The 16,191-nt window shown below is 43.5% G+C and overlaps 1 protein-coding gene across 1 annotated transcript in view; it reads right to left on the bottom strand.

Annotated features, from left to right (window-relative positions):
• Positions 1-16,191, bottom strand: part of KDM5A (lysine demethylase 5A) — a 2,605,143-nt gene that overhangs the window by 282,476 nt on the left and 2,306,476 nt on the right. The window lies entirely within an intron of this gene.

Here is a 16,191-nt window from a genome sequence, read left to right as displayed (position 1 = left end):
CAACTGGTGCCAGAGCCATGGCCTCAAGCTAAACGCCAAAAAGTGTATAGTCATCCCCTTTGGCAAAAACAAAGTGCCCACAAATTACCACATAGGTGGTAATCCATTAAGTACAGAAGAAGTAATTAGGGACCTGGGGACCCAAGTTGATAGCAATCTCTCATTTGACAACCACGTGGCCAAAGTGGTTAAAAACATTTTATATAGCCCACCTAATCATGAAGGGATTCACATCTAGATCAGGAGAGGTCATCGTGCCTCTTTACTCATCCCTCATCAGGCCCATAATTGAGTACAATGCCCCTTTTGGGATGTACCTTACCAGACACCTGCAGCAACTGGAAAGACCCCAAAAGTACCTGACCAAGAGGATCAAAGGGCTCAAACAGATGCCATATGCTGCCCGGTTAAAGAAACTCCAGCTCTACTCAGTGGCATACGGCCTGCTCAGAGGCGATCTGTGCCTGACGTATAAAGCCATGTCCAACCCGGAATTAATGGACATGCTGCACCTCAGAAAATCCAAATCCCATCGAGCTATGCGCTCGAGGGACTTGAACCTCAGCACTGAAATAAATAGGACATGCTGCAGGGACAGATTCATAACGCAGAGGCTCCCTTCACTCTGGAATAAAATCCCAGTCCAGGTTAGGCAGAGTCCCTCATTGACTCTCTTCAAGAGGAATCTTGATGAGTGGATGGGAGATCGTAGGTTTACCCTAGGTATCACTTCTGTGTCACTGTTAGACAGAGGCACAGTATACTAACCTCGAAAAAGGGCATAGCAAAATTAATTTAAAATGGGTGGCGAAAGCCAAACACACTCTGGCTAGGCTTATAAATGCCCTAGGGCAGATAGCCTAGTATGAACCTATGTTCTCATAAGCAAGACTCTATTTCTCGGGCTGCTCAAGTTAAGTAGAAAGTGTGAATAACTGAAAAAAAAAACACTCAGTCAGGCACACTGGTCACCAGGAAAGTCCAAAAATCCACAAACTACCAAGGTAAAAAACAAGTTATTTAATGTTCCAATACATCACACAGACTTAGCGCTTTCATTCCACAAGGGAACATCATCATAATAACCCAGCACTAATTGATTAACAATTAAATAGCCAAACCACTTAACATAACAATACTCCATTAGTCAATACCTAATTGACTAACTTAACAAGGTACAACAGTGAATGCAACAGTAAAGAATGCAGCAGTGAAAAATACAGCAGTGAAAATGTTGTTGTTATACTGTGGTCAAGCTGACTGTATAAGAATGTACACATAAAAAATGCACACAAAAAAAAGCTTCAATAACCATAGAAAATGTAAACATCTCATAACATAGCCTTATTTCAAGGGTCTTTTCTTTAAGGCTGGTAGGATGGAATAGTGTTCATTCAACCTAGGGGCTGAGCAGGCATCAAATTTCAGTTGCCACATTAACTCGAGTCACAATACTTGAGGCTAGTTTCCCAGTCCCCTCCCCAAAAAAACATTTTACCTGCTCCAACACCCAAAATTTAAAAGAATAGTCCTCACATAAAAAAATATGTTTAAATAATGCATTGGTTTCTCTTTTCCTACAGATCTCATAGAGATGTTCATTAATTCTCTGTCTCAAAATTCTTTCCGTTTTGCCAGTATAAAATGCAAAACACAAAGAACAATAGGCAAGGTATACCACCACTTTAGAATGGCAATTAAAATACCCCTTAGCCTTTAACAGCCCAGTGGGACCCACCAAATACAGTTGATCCACAATGGCTACATAGGGGGGTGGAGGCAGCTTCCACATTTCTGTGTGCCTATCTTTACTCTGGAAGTTGAATCAACTTTACGACTTTCAAAAATATTCTTAAAATTCTGTCCCCTTCTCAAATTAAACCTCAGTTTCCCAGAGAACACATCTAGACTATTAGGCATACTAGCAAAAATGCCCCAATAAGTCTGTATTATATTTTTCATGAGGTAGGTATCTCGGTGAAAATCCATCACAAAATCAAGGGGGTGCATCAGTATCCTTCCCATCCATCTGTATGGTCATTGCCCCAAAAGACTAACCCCCCCCCATTCTCAAGGGACAGATTGGGCACATATCTCACTCCCCACTCTTGTAAATCTGATCAGTCAGGGAGATAACCAGAGCTTCAGGGTAAACACGTCTTTACAAAAAGTTCACCTATATACTCTAGATATCCGGTCTTCCCTCAGTGTGGTCATGCGAGCCACTCTGACCATCTGACCCTTGATAATGTTCCTTTTCTGGGAATAAGGATATTCACTCTTAAAGTGAAGATAAGAATTAGAAAAATATTTTTACGATACAAAGAGGAAACATACTTATTGTACCTTAAATCTTTCCTAATTTGCACATCCAAAAAATGAACCACTTCTTCCGTCAATTCTAAAACGTTAGTGGTGTGGTTAATAAAATCTATAAAGGGTTCAATAATCTCATTGGGTCCCCTCCATACAATAAAAATATCATCAGGTAACGGAAATAACATCTAATATGCTCGTAAAAGGAGGAGGCAGGGTAGGGTGCCTGACTGTTTTTTTCTCAGTTATTTGTGCTTTATACACTCAGTTACTTTCCACCTCCTTTGTTTCTAAGTAGAAAGTGTGGTTATTATATGTTCATAGGTTGGTACTAGGCTATCGGCCCTAGGGCCTATAAAAGCCTAGCCATAACAATTCCCTGGATATTTCTTCCCACAATATTTACTTCCCTGGACCCCTGTCTAGCAGGGCGACTGACATGATCTCCGGGGTGAATTTCCTATCTCCCATCCAATCGTCAAGGTTGCTTTTGAAGAGGGCCAAGGAGGCGCTCTGCTTGACATGTATGGGTAGTCTATTCCAGAGTATGGGGAGCCTCTGGTTCAGGAACCTATCCCTCCAGCATGTTTTGTTCATTGTGATGACAAGGTTTAGATCCCTGGAGTGTGCGGCTCTGAGGAATTGGGATTTCTTTAAGTGGAGCATGTCCAACAGCTCAGGGTTTGACATGGCCTTGTATGTCAAGCAGAGATCGCCTCTGAGTAGACGATATACCACAGAGTATAGCTGGAGTTTTTTTTAGACGGTCAGCACAGGGCATCTGCTTTAGGTCTGTGATTCTTTTAGTGAGGTATTTCTGTGGCCTTTCCAGCTGTTGCAGATGTCTTGTGAGGTACATACCAAATGGTGTGTTGTACTCTATAATGGGTCTAATGAGGGATGAGTACAGTGGGACAATGACCTCCTTTTTTCTGGATGAAAAGCCCTTATTTATTTATTTTATTTTACATTTGTTGACCGGGAATGTCTGACTGAGCCGAAGCCCTTTTTCAGCAGAGACCTGGAGAGAAAAGCTCCGGTATATACAAATATAACATTAAGTACTTAATACAGATTTTATACAAGCAGACTACAGCAAAATCTTATACAGATAACAATAGGTTGTACATATATTAGGTAAGCAGAAAGGAATATAAAGTACAAAAATCAGGTGTGTGAATTTTTTTTTTTTTTTTTTTTTTTTTAATCAAATCTGACCAGAAGTTATATGAGTATTATAGAGAGAAGTACATAGATTGGGAAAAGTTGAGAATGGAAAGTTTTCAAGGAGGGTTTAAGCATTGGCAGATCCATTTCTTACTGAAATATTCCTTTAGTGTTAGCTTAAACTGTTTGTGATGTGCCTGTGTTCGAATCTCGAGAGGAAGTTTGTTCCATTCAATAGAGGGGTGGTAGCTATATACGTTTTGTCCTGCTTTAGATTTGGGCTTGTAGATTTTTAGAAGGTCTTAGGAAGAGCTACGTAGGTTTCTTGTTGGAGCATAGTGGGAGATGATAGAGTGTAAGGCTGGACAGAAAGATGGCTGATATAGGATTGAATGTATAATTTGGAGCTGAGAGAAGAGGAGTTGGGGCAGTTCGAGCCACTTTAAGTATCTTAGTGAGAGAGAGTGGTGAGATCTGTAGGGTCGTTGGGTTGCAAATCTAGCTACTTTGTGATATGTAGTCTGAAGTCTAGCAATGAGAGAGGAGTTAAGGTTAGTAAGAATTTGAGAGCAATGTGTTAAGCAGGGAAGAAGATAGGCATGAGTGAGGGCTATCCTGGCTTCCTGAGTAAGAAAGTTGTTATTCCTATATAGCAGACCTAGCTTAAGGTGGGTTTTCCTGATACAATTATTTATGTGGAGATCGAATTTTAGTTGGTCATCGATTGTAATACCTAGGAGTTTTGAGTTTGATTCGGCTATGATTGGTGTCTTATTGAGTGACTGGATAGTGAAGGAGGTCTTAATGTGGTTAGCTGTTTTAGGGAGGAAGAGTAGGAGTTTTGATTTTTTAGGGTTTAGGATGAGTTGGTTGTTGGGACAGCCATGTTTCTACCAAGTTAAAGGATGACTGGGTAGCTGTTAGGAGTTCTGAGTGAGAGTTATAGTTATGACTGTAGAGTCATCAGCATATTGTATAATAGAGGAGAGTGGGCAGGAGGTATAAAGCAAGTTTGTGAAGATGTTGAAAAGTAATGTCCCTAAAATGGATCCTTGAGGGACTCCCATTTGTATTTGTAGTGGAGTAGATAGAGCAGTATCCCATTTTACAGATTGGAATCTCTCTCTTAGATAGCTTTCAAACCATGCCACTGTATTAGGAGAGAAACTGAGGTTGGACAGTTTGTTTAATAGTAGAGAGTGAGAGACGGTATCAAAGGCCTTACAGAAGTCAAAGAAGAGACAGGAGATAAGTTTATGGTCATCTCTGGCCAGGGAAATAGTATTGAGAAAGGATAGGAGTGCTGTACAGGTACTATGCTTTGGTCAAAAACCATGTTGAGTAGGTGTAAGTAGGTTTCCCTGAGAAAAATGATCCATGACTTGAGTATGAATGTACTTTTCAAGAACTTTAGATAGAGGGGAGAGGATGGCAATAGGCCTAAAGTTAGAGATTTCAGTGGAGTTACCTCCTTTGTGGATAGGTATGGTGTAGAAGTGTTTCCAGGTGGAAGGTACTTTAGATTCCGAGATGGAACAGTTTATGAGGATAGAGATAGGATAGGCAAGTGAGTGGGCAGCTGACTGGAGAAAGTAGGATGGGATGTTATCTGCAGATACAGAGCAGGGTTTAAGTTTGGAGAGTAAGGTACGGATGTGTGTTGTGGGGATGGGTTTGAGAAAAAAGATTTTGGAATGAGTTGTTGAAGAGAAAGCTGGGTTTGTGGGGTTCTTTGTATTGGAGCTATTTGAGTTAAAGAGATTGGATATTGATTTCACAAAGTATTGAATGTGTTGGCTGTTTCTGCTGGTGTCTTTTCTGGGGTAGGGCTGGGTGAGGGGGGTTTCCTGGATGGAGCATTTGATTGATTGTGTGCCAGAATTTTTTTTTAGTCTGATTTTAGTGTTGTAGGGGGGTTATAGTAGAATTCTTTTTTGTCTTTGTTGATTAGTCTTTTGACCAGGTTTCTTTGCATCTTTGTAGATCATAAGGATTTTTTGTTTGTAGCCATTTTTTCCAGGACTTATCTCTAGACTTCATGAGAGTTCTTGTGTTTTTTGTTAGCCAAGGAGATATTTTAGCTTTTGTCCTGATTTTACGAGGTGGGGATAATGAGTTAATGATATCCAGAAAAGTACAGTTGAAAGCTATGACAGCCTCATCTAAAGGAAGCTGAGTGAGAAAGTCCCAGTTTACTCTAGATATTATACTGTTAAAAGTTTCAGGGTTAAAATTGGAGAGATTATGCCTGGTCTGACTGTTGTGGCAATGTGGTTATCGAAGGTGAGACCACTGTCCACCTGGGTCCCTAAGTCTCTCATCACACTTTCGGTGTTTAGTGTACTGCCACCTATGTAGCAATTCATGGGTACATGGTTTTTCCCAAAGAGGATAACTATACATTTCTTGGTATTAAGCTTGAGCCCATGGCTCTGGCACTAAGCATCTGTTTCTGTAAGGTCCTTTTGTAGAATATCCACATCATTTGGGGATTCAATAATGGCTCCCAGTTTGCAGTCATCTGTGAACTTTGTTAGCTAGAGTCCCTTAGTGTTGGCCTGTACTTCAGAAAAGTAGATGCCAAACAAGAGCGGTCCCAGGACTGAACCCTGAGGTACTCCACTTGTCACTTGTCTGGAGCTGGACTTGGAGTCGGCTACTTTTACAGTCTGGGTTCTGTTAGTAAGCCAGTTGGCAACCCATCGAGTGATGTACGGATTTATGCCCAAGTTAGTAAGTTTATCTATGATTCCAGAGTGAAGGATGGTGTTGAAGGCCTTGGCGACGTCCAGATAGGCTATGTGGACCGCCTTACCCTCGTCCACAGCTCTGGAGACTGATTCAAAGAAGTCAATCAGGTTCAGGAGACAAGATCGGACCTTCTCGAACCCAAACTGGGTGGAGTCCAGTATTTGAAGGTTGCCAATGTCTTTGTTTATAAGTTCCATGATAATGCATCCCATGCCCTTGCAGATCAGGCTCGTCAGACTGATGGGACGGTAGTTCCCGGGATCCAAGGTGGATTCCCCCTTGTGGAGTGTTATAACTCTAGCTATGTTCCATTCAGTGGGCATGAAGCCTGAGGTGAGGCTATGATTAAACATGACACTTAGGTGAGGTGCCAGTTCATTTTGTAGTTCATGTAGTACACAGCCCAAGATGTCATCTGGTCCCATGGATGCTGTATTCTTAGCTTTGGCAAGTGTGGTTTCTACCTGTGTGGCCGTGATTACTGGAATTTGGCAATCTTTTGGTATTGAGATGGGCCCTTTAGGTCATACTGACAATAATAAAGATACCAAGAGAAAAAGTGTCACTGCTTGGTGTATGAATCACCAGCAGATGTTAGACAACTGAAAGTGTCCACCCAATCAGCCACTAAAATGGCAGTGAGGGGACATCAATGAAGCTGTATTGCTTCATGGTCAGTAGTACACAATATCAACATAACATTTGGTCATCCCAATATGCAAAATAAATATGACATTCTCTCACAGTCAAAACAGCTCTGGCACAGAATGAAAGGTGGAAGAAGAGTCACTGTTCCTGCCATCTCTGCATATTTAATACCATTACAGTCCCTTTCCAAATATGTAACATTTCAAATCATAGATTAGCTACCTATATAACTGAATACACATAAGGAAACAGAGTTCATATGTTGTGATGGCAGAAAGTACAGTTGTGTACACTTACCAGAAATGTAGATGTTCGAGTGTATTCACTGTTGCAGTCATCACACTTGGGTTATCTGCCTGCAGGTAGCCATCAGTCGGCCCGAATACCAGAGTCTTGGGATTTCTGCGTCGGATGCTGTCGGCTCTTCCATGACGTCAGGTCATCAGGGGTATAAAACATGCAGACAACACCATTACATCAGTTTTTCTTGCCCCAAATGTCAGGAACCCCCCAACTAGGAAGCTATTATATAGAACACCACCAGTAAAAAGTAAGTACTACTGCCATTAAAAATGGCCATAAAGAGGATAGGCAGAAAGTACAGAGAAAACCAGGGGACTGGAGGGAGCGAACCCAGGACTGCAACAGTGAATACACTCGAACATCTACATTTATGGTAAGTGTACACAACTGTACTATGTTCTTCGTATTTCACTGTTGCAGTCATCACACTTGGGTTGATTCCCAAAGCTGGGGAAGGGTGGAAGCAGTCACGAAGTGTTAGGGCTGGCTAGCAGGCCTTGTAAGACTGCTGTAGCAAATCCAGCTCTGGATTTAGAAAAAAAATAGGTAAGTGGTAATGCTTGGTGAAGGTGTGTACAGAACTCCAGGTTGCAGCTTCCAGAATGTCCCTGGTAGGGGGCCCCCTGAAAAATGCTGTAGAGGTGGATGTAGCCCTAGTGGAATGTGTTCTGATCCCCTGTGGGGTAAAAATGGATGCAGTGTGCTATCCATTTGGAGATGGTTTGCTTTGAAATGGCCTTGCCCTCTGCCCCTGTAGCAAAGCTGGCTAGCAGCTGGTCAGATTTTCTGAAACGTTTAGTCCTGTCAAGGTAGAACCTGAGCTGTTTGTGTACGTCCAAGGAGTGCAGGATCCTTTCCCCTTTATTCTGAGGATTAGGGAAGAAGGTTGGCAAATGGATGGATTGGTTTAGAGTCACACTGGACACCACCTTAGGCATAGGTTCATAGGTAGGTATTAGGCTATCGGCCCAAGGGCCTATGTAAGCCTAGCCAACAAGGTTCCCTGGCTTACGCCACCCAAGAAAGTTATTTTCCTGTGCCACTGTCGAGCAGAGACACAGAAGTGATCCCCGGGGTGTATTTCCTATTTCCCATCCACTCATCAAGATTTTTCTTGAAGAGTGCTAATGAAGAACTTTGCTTGACATAGATGGGTAGCCTGTTCCAGAGTATGGGAAGTCTCTGGGATAGGAATCTATCCCTCCAGCATGTCCTGTTTATTGTGGTGACAAGGTTTAGGTCCCTAGAGCTTGTAGCTCAGAGGGATTGGGATTTCTTTAGGTGTAGCATGTCCAACAGCTCTGGGTTTGACATAGCTTTATATGTTAGGCAGAGATCACCTCTGAGTAGGCGATATGCTATGGAGTAAAGCTGGAGTTTTTTGAGGCGGTCAGTGTAGGGCATTTGTTTGAGTCCAGTAATCCTCTTTGTGAGGTACTTCTGTGGCCTTTCCAGCTGCTGCAGATGTCTTGTGAGGTACATTCCAAAATGGGCGTTGTACTCTATAGTGGGTCTAATGAGTGTCGAGTAGAGGGGAACGATGACCTCTTTTTTCCCTGGATAAGAACCCTTTTATGATGAGGTGTGCCATGTAGAAGGACTTCCTGACTACTGTGGCGATGTGACTATCAAAGGAGAGACTACTGTCCACCTGGGTCTCAAGGTCTCTTAACAAGCATTCGGTGTTAAGTAGATTGCTGCCTATGTGGTAGTTCATGGGTACAGAGTTTTTACCAAAGGGGATGACACTGCACTTTTTGGCATTGAGCTTGAGGCCATGGCTCTGACACCAGGCATCTGTCTCAGAGAGGCCCTTCTGTAGGACGTTCACATCATTTGGGGACTTGACTATGGCTCCTAGTTTGCAGTCATCTGCAAACTTCGTTAGCCAGAGGCCTTCTGTGTTAGCCTGTACTTCAGAGAAGTAGATACCAAACAGGAGCAGTCCCAGGACGGAACCCTGTGGTACTCCACTTGTCACTGGTTTGAGGTCAGATTTGGAGTCTGCAACTTTTACAGTGTGGGTTCTGTCAGTGAGCCAGTTGGCAACCCATCTTGTGTCATACGGAGTTATGCCTAGTTTATTGAGTTTAGCTATAATTCCAGAATGGGGGATGGTGTCGAAAGCCTTGGCGAGGTCAAGATAGGCTGTGTGAACCACCTTACCCTCATCCATGGCTTTGGTGACTGCCTCAAAGAAGTCGATCAGGTTCAGGAGGCATGATCTGCCTTTCACAAACCCGAACTGGGTGGGATCCAGAGTTTGGAGGTTACCAATGTCTTTGTTTATGAGTTCCATGATGATACGTTCCATGGCTTTGCAGACCAGGCTCGTCAGGCTAATAGGTCTATAGTTCCCGGGATCAGTGGTGGCTCCCCCTTTGTGGAGTGGGATAACTGTTGCTGTGCGCCATTCAGTGGGCACAAAGCCTGATGCGAGGCTATTATTGAACATGGTGCTTAAGTGGGGAGCCAGTTCATTCTGAAGTTCGTGTAAAACGCAGCCTGGGATGTTGTCCGGTCCCATGGATGCTGTGTTTTTGGCTTTAGAGAGTGCAGCTTTCACCTGCGTAGTTGTGATTACAGGGACTCTGCATTCCTCCTGTATAGATATGGGCCCTTTAGGGGGTGGGGGGGGGGGGTAAAGTTAGCACTGAACCTATCTGCCAGGATGTTGGCAATATCAGTTGGTTCTGTAATTTTCGTGCCTTTGTGCTGTAACTCAGAGCAGATCTGGGTGTTGCCATTGAGATTCTTGACATAGCTATAGAATGCTTTGTGGTTGTCCTTGGAATTAGTGGTGATTTTATTTTCATAGCTAGCTATGGAGGATCTTATAAGAAATCTCAGCTTCTTACTGAGGCTCACCAGGGAGCTCCTCCGCTCATGGGATTTTACTCTCTTTTGCAACAGTTTCTTCCTTCTGTTGTACAGTTTGTTTATGGCAGGGGACCACCAGATTGGCTTCCTTTTTTTGGAGGATAGCGTCTTGGTTCTGTTTCGGATAGCACGGTCCATGCACTCATGTAAGTGTTTATAGAGTGCATTTGTGTAGGATTCAGCAGTTGTAACTGTATTGTCCATCTGCATGGGTGTCATGAAGTTCACTACTTATGTCTTAAGAAGCATGAAGTTGGCTTTGGAGAAATTTTTTACTGTGGTTTCCTTAATGGGGGGTGGGGTGGGATGTGGATATCAAGGGTGATTAGCTTATGGTCGGATCGGACCAACGAGGAGTTGACTTCAGGTGTGGAACACCGGTCACTCATGTTGGTAATGACTAGGTCTAGGATACTGTTGCCCCTGGTGGGGGTGTGGATAAGTTGATCTAGGGCATTGGAGTTTATGAATTCCAGAAAGCGTTGCGCTAAGGAGTTGGTACATGAGTAGCTTTCCCAGTTAATGGTGGGGTAGTTGAAGTCGCCCATTATTAGGGTGTTTGGTTGAACCCTAATATTTTTCAGTACATCAAGAAAAGAGGAGTGGGAATCCTGGGGCATGATGGGGGATCTGTAGCAAGCTACAATTTGGATTGCAGTTTTGCCAAGAGTTAGTTGCACTTCAATAACTTCGGATGCATTATGCTGAGCAACTAGCTTGGAGGTGTGGATATCCTTAATGAATATGTACACACCCCCACCTCTGGTGTTTCGGTCCAGGTTACATGGCCAAAAAGTGTGGTATGAGTTATAGCCTGGTAGTGCAGGGTTGCTCTCTGGAGCCTTGAACCAGGTCTCAGTCACTGCACAGATATCGATGTCCTCCATTTTAAGGAGTGCCTCGAGTGAGTGCATTTTGAAATTTAGACTTCTAGCATTGAGTAGCATTACCCTCAGTTTTTGCTTGCCTGTTCCTGTTATGGTGATGAATTTGTTACTTGAACCCTGCCTAAAAAAGGCACTATAGGGGCAGCAAGAGCCTTAGCCAGTATCCGGAATCCCAGGGGCGACAGGTGCAAGTCATCTGTGGCAAAGCATCGTGGTCTGTCGACCATGTCATCCCAAGCAAACAGTTACCGGATCCCCTTAGAATGACACCAGAAGCTTAGCCAGTTGTTGAAGTCAATAATTTTGTCCCTGTACTGCGGTATCATTCTGGGCGATGGCAGAATGCTACTCAGGGCTAGGGTCATACCTGACTGGGCTACAAGATCGCAGAGCTCTTCCATGTCTCTTTTCATGTAGTCCAGGGAGGTACGTCTCAGGTCATTCACACCAACATGGACAATGACAGAGTCATATTTGTACTTGTTGTGGAGTGACCTCAGTGGGTGGGTTATGTGGCAGATCCTGGCACCCGACAGGCAGCTGACAGTAACCTTCTCCTTGTTTGGCCTGGTGAGTGGGACATCAGTGTGCCTGACTATAGAGTCACCTATGACTAGTGTGTTGGGTATGTTGTTTTGCCTTACTGGCTGTGTTTGAGTGGCACACTGAGTCTGTGGGCTATGTGTCATTTGGGTTGTGTTGGGGAATGAAGTTTGCTTGTGTTTCTGCTTTGGAGGTCTCTGTTGCTTAGGCAGATTATTATTGAGAGCCTCCGCGAATGTTTTTGAGTTTCTATGTGTGGATTTTGGTGGTGTAGACGTAGTGAGACTATGTGATGAGTGTGGTGTGGTGCAAATGTTTACCTTCTCATGACTGTCAGGTTCAGTCTTGGTTGGAGAGAGCTTTACCTCCAGTTTGGCTAGATAAGTGCATCTCTCACAGGTTGTAGTGTTGGGTGGTAGGAGGAGAGGGTTGTCGTGTACATGAGGCAATTTCTACATTGCCTCAAGATGCCCAGATTCATCAGATAGACAGGGGAGAACACTGGGAGCTGACCCTTGGACATGCCTGAATAAAAACTATTTTCCTCTAGATAAGTGAGGAAAGTGAGTACAAGAGCTGTTTTTCTCAACGCCAGTGAGAAAAGTAAGTACAAAAACTGTTTTCCTCTAGGTAATGAGGAAGATTGAGTGCTATAGTAATTAGTAGCTTATTTAGTGCTTACACATTCTGAACAAGTGCTGAGTATGAATAAGCAAATTTAAGTGCTAAAACTAAGAATCTGTATCTGCACTAGACGAGTTACAGAAACAAGTGCAAATGCAGGCTTTTAAATCAGAAAGTTGAGAGAGATGGAAGATTGCCCAAATGGCCAATAACTACAAATTCTGGGCCAGAACCACTCCTTATGTGGTAGACAGGTTACCTAATGCTTACCACTCCCACTGATAAGCTAGAAGGCTTCCCTCCAACACAGAAAGGCTTGGGGGGCTCAGAAGCTTACAAACAGTCCTGGATACAGCAAATCTGTATTTGGAACACTAGTTACAGGAAAGATAGGAAACAGGCTTACAGATTTTTTTTTTTTTTTTTTTTTTTTACAGAAAAGTAGCAAAAACAGTAGTAAAAACAATTCACATGCAGTGCAAGCAGAAAAGTAGTAAAAACAATTCACATGCAGTGCAAGCCAGCACACGAGTATGTAGCAATATTAGACCACACACAGTTTGAAAAATGCAATTAAATTAAAAAGGACTAAAAGCAAGTGCAGAAAGGGTTTATTAGGTAGAATGTGGTAAAGAGATGAGACTGGGGGAGTGTCCTAGATCAAATCTACAGTGGGGCGGGCACTGCAAAAGCCACCAAATTTAACTACAAACCAAAAACAGGGAGGGGGGTGGGGAAGACAGTTTCAGCAGAGATTTGAGCAACCAACCACTAACAGTATAAACTATAAAACCAAAAAAATATACTCAGCTCAGTATATTTGCAGATCAGTATCTAAGCAACAATTAAACTCTATAATAAAGAAAAATATACTCAGCTCTGTATATTATTTGCAGATCAGTATCTAAGCAACAATTAAACTCTATAATAAAGAAAAAATATCCTCAGCTCTGTATATTTGCAGATAATCTTGTAAGGCTGTCTCTCAGAACACAGGTTCCAATTTAAATGCAGGCTGTTATTGAGGGAAACCCTGTCAGCATGGAAAATAATGTAGGGTTCCACAGCCATTAGTGCCTGTAACTCAGGCACTCTTCTTGCTGACATCACGGCTAGAAGAAAGGCAGTTTTAACGGCTAGAAGAAAGGCAGTTTTCCATGAGAGGAATTTTAACTCTGCTGAAACAGCATGTTCAAAAGGGAGAAGCGTGAGTTTTTCCAGTGCAAAGTTAAGGTCCCAGGCAGGGGTGGGAGCTCTCCTTGGGGGCCTTAAGTTGTTAGCCCCTCCCAGGAAGTGTTTGATGAGAGGGTGAGAAAATAGAGGTGGCTCAGTATTATAATGAGCTGAGATGGCAGAGGCATGGATCTTAATGTAGGAGAAGGATAGGCCTCTGTGGAGTAGCTCTGCTAGGTAATCAAGGATTTGAGGTAAGGAGGGCACTGTTGTATCCTTTCCTTGAGACTGATTCCAAGAACAAAATCTTTTCCATTTTTCAGCATAGGATTTTCTAGTACTAGGCCTTCAGGCATCAAGAATGACGTCCAGCACCTGTTTGCTGAGGGTTGCTGGTGGTGTATTCAGGGGATAAGCCAGGCTGCAAGGTTTAGGGTTTGCAACTGTGGATGCAAAATCTGTCCCTCCTGCTGAGAAAGCAGGGAAGGTGTCTGATGAAGGTGCTAGGGTGGTACTGTTGACAGACTGCAAAGGAGTGGGTACCAGTGCTGGCATGGTCAGTCTGGGGCAATAAGAATTGCCCTTGGCCTATCCTGTTTGATCTTGAGTAGCACTTCTGAGAGGAGGGGCAGAGGGGGAAAGGCATAAATTGAGAGGTTTTCCCATTTGAAGGATAGAGCATCGACCTTCCAGGCCCTGCTGTGAGCGTTCCTGGTGCAGAATTTGCTCAACAGGTGGTTCTCTGGAGGCAAATAGGTCCACCTCCGGTGTCTCCCACCTCTGGATTAGAAGGTTGAAGGTGTCGGACTCCAATTTCCACTCGTGTGAGTCCAGGAGATTTCTGCTTGTCGTCTGCCAGTGAATTTTGTTTGCCTGGCAGGAATTGAGCTTGCAGATGCACTTGGTTGCTCAAGGCTGTGTTCCATAGGGCCATGGCTAACATGCAGAGTGGGTAAGAATGGGTTCCCGCTGCTTGTTTATGTACCACATAACTGTGGTGTTGTCTGTTTTTATCAGCAGCTGTCCTGGAAGGATTAGGTATTTGAAGGCTGTACAGTTAGCGTCTCTTTTTGATTGATATTCAGGAGAATTTGTCCTGGGCTCCACTTGCCCTGAATACATTTGCCTGCCATGTGAGCCCCCCATGCATAGTCTGATGTGTCTGTTGTCAGCGTTTGGATGGTGAGGGGTTAAGTGAAAGGCAGTCCCTTGTTGTAGTTGCATGCTTCTGCCCCACCAAAGGAACTCTGCCCTTAGACAAGGTATGATAGGAATGACTGTTTCCAGGTCCTGAGAATGCTGACACCAAAAACTTGAAGTTTCCTCATATGCAATCTTGCATATGGAGTTAGCAGAATGCATGAGGTCATGAACCCTAGGGTTTGCAGTATTTTCCTTGCAGATAGCTAGGTTTTGGTGGCCATTTGTTTGAAGTAGTTGGTCAAACAGACTTGTTTTTCTGGAGTGAAAAATGCCTTCTGGAAAGTTGTGTTCAAGCTTGCTCCCAGAAATACAATTTTTTGACTGGGGAGCAGTTGGGATTTCTTTTTGTTGATGGTGTACCTCAATGAAGTTAGGAGTCTTTTTACAAATGCCAGGTGCTGAAGTAGCAATTTCTGACTGTCCGTCTGAATCAGGCTATCATCCAAGTATGGGAAAATGTGGCTATTTCTCTGGCTGCAGTATGCAATGGCTGGAGCCAGGCACTTTGTGAATACTCTGGGCACAATAGATAAGCCAAAGGGAAGTGCAGAGAACTGATAGTGCATACAGCCTGCCCTGAAACGTAAATATTCCCTGCATGACTCCCTTATGGGGATGTGCAGATAAGCTTCTTTTAAGTCTATGGTGACTAACCAGGCATCCTTGTCTAGCACAGGGAGAAGCTGTTGCAGGGTAAGCATTCTGAATTTTGGGACCACCAGAAAGGTGTTGAGAATTGATAGATTCAGGACTGGGGCAAAGAGCCCTCTTTTTCGGGCACCAGGAACAGTCTGGAGTAGAAACCCTGTCCCTTTTGTTCTACTGGAACAGGTTGAATAGCCCTGCTATTGAGCAGGGAAAGTACTTGCTTTTGAGCCTCTGCCCACTGGTTTGAAGGAAGGTCTGGAAACCCGCTTGGAGTTGGCAGTGAATGGAAGTAGAATCTGTATCCCTGGGATACAATGTTTAGAACCCATTGGTCCTGAGTAATGGACATCCAGTTTTTTGCATGAAGGGAAAGTTTTTCTCCTAGGGTGCAAGTAATTGGGCAGGGCTGGGAAGGATAACTGAAAAGTCATTGTGAACTTTTTCCAAAAGGGGGTGGCTTACCACTCCCTGTTTTTGAGGTGGGAGCACTCCATTGTTTAGATCTCTGCATACCCTGAGACTGTAGTCTTGGTGGTCTGTTTCCCCTAGATTTGGACTGAGAAGGCCTGGAAGAGGCTGGAAAGAACCAGTGTTTAGAAGGCCAATGCCTACTGAATCTAAGTGGCTGCACCTGTAAGAACTCTTTGACAGTTTGCATAGATTTAACTTTTTCTTCCATCTTTTTAAAAACTTCTTCTGCTTTGGTGCCAAACAAACGGTCCTGATTTAAAGGAGCATCTAGTAATTTTGATTTGGCATGACCTGGCAAGATTTGTTCCTTCAGCCAAGCATGCCTTCTCAGTACAGACCCAGTGACTGCAGCCCTGCAAGATGCTTCTAGGGCATCAAAGCCACACTGCAAAGTATGCTTACTAACTTGGTTTGCAGAATGCATTAACTCTTGTAAATCTTTATTTTCTGCACAATCTGGAAGTAACACCATTTTTTGTTTTGGACCTATGCGGTCTGTCTCTGTCTTTATCTTTACGTTTTTTCAGAAGATCGGTTGCCAGATGGCTTATCGAAGCCATTTTGGAATACAGAGAAC

Source organism: Protopterus annectens, chromosome 11.part0 (genome assembly GCF_019279795.1).
Source record: "Protopterus annectens isolate FY-2018-M chromosome 11.part0, PAN1.0, whole genome shotgun sequence".
Taxonomy (NCBI): Eukaryota; Metazoa; Chordata; order Ceratodontiformes; family Protopteridae; genus Protopterus; species Protopterus annectens.
Note: the sequence above shows the minus strand (reverse complement) of the source record. Positions and strands in the feature narration are given on the sequence as shown.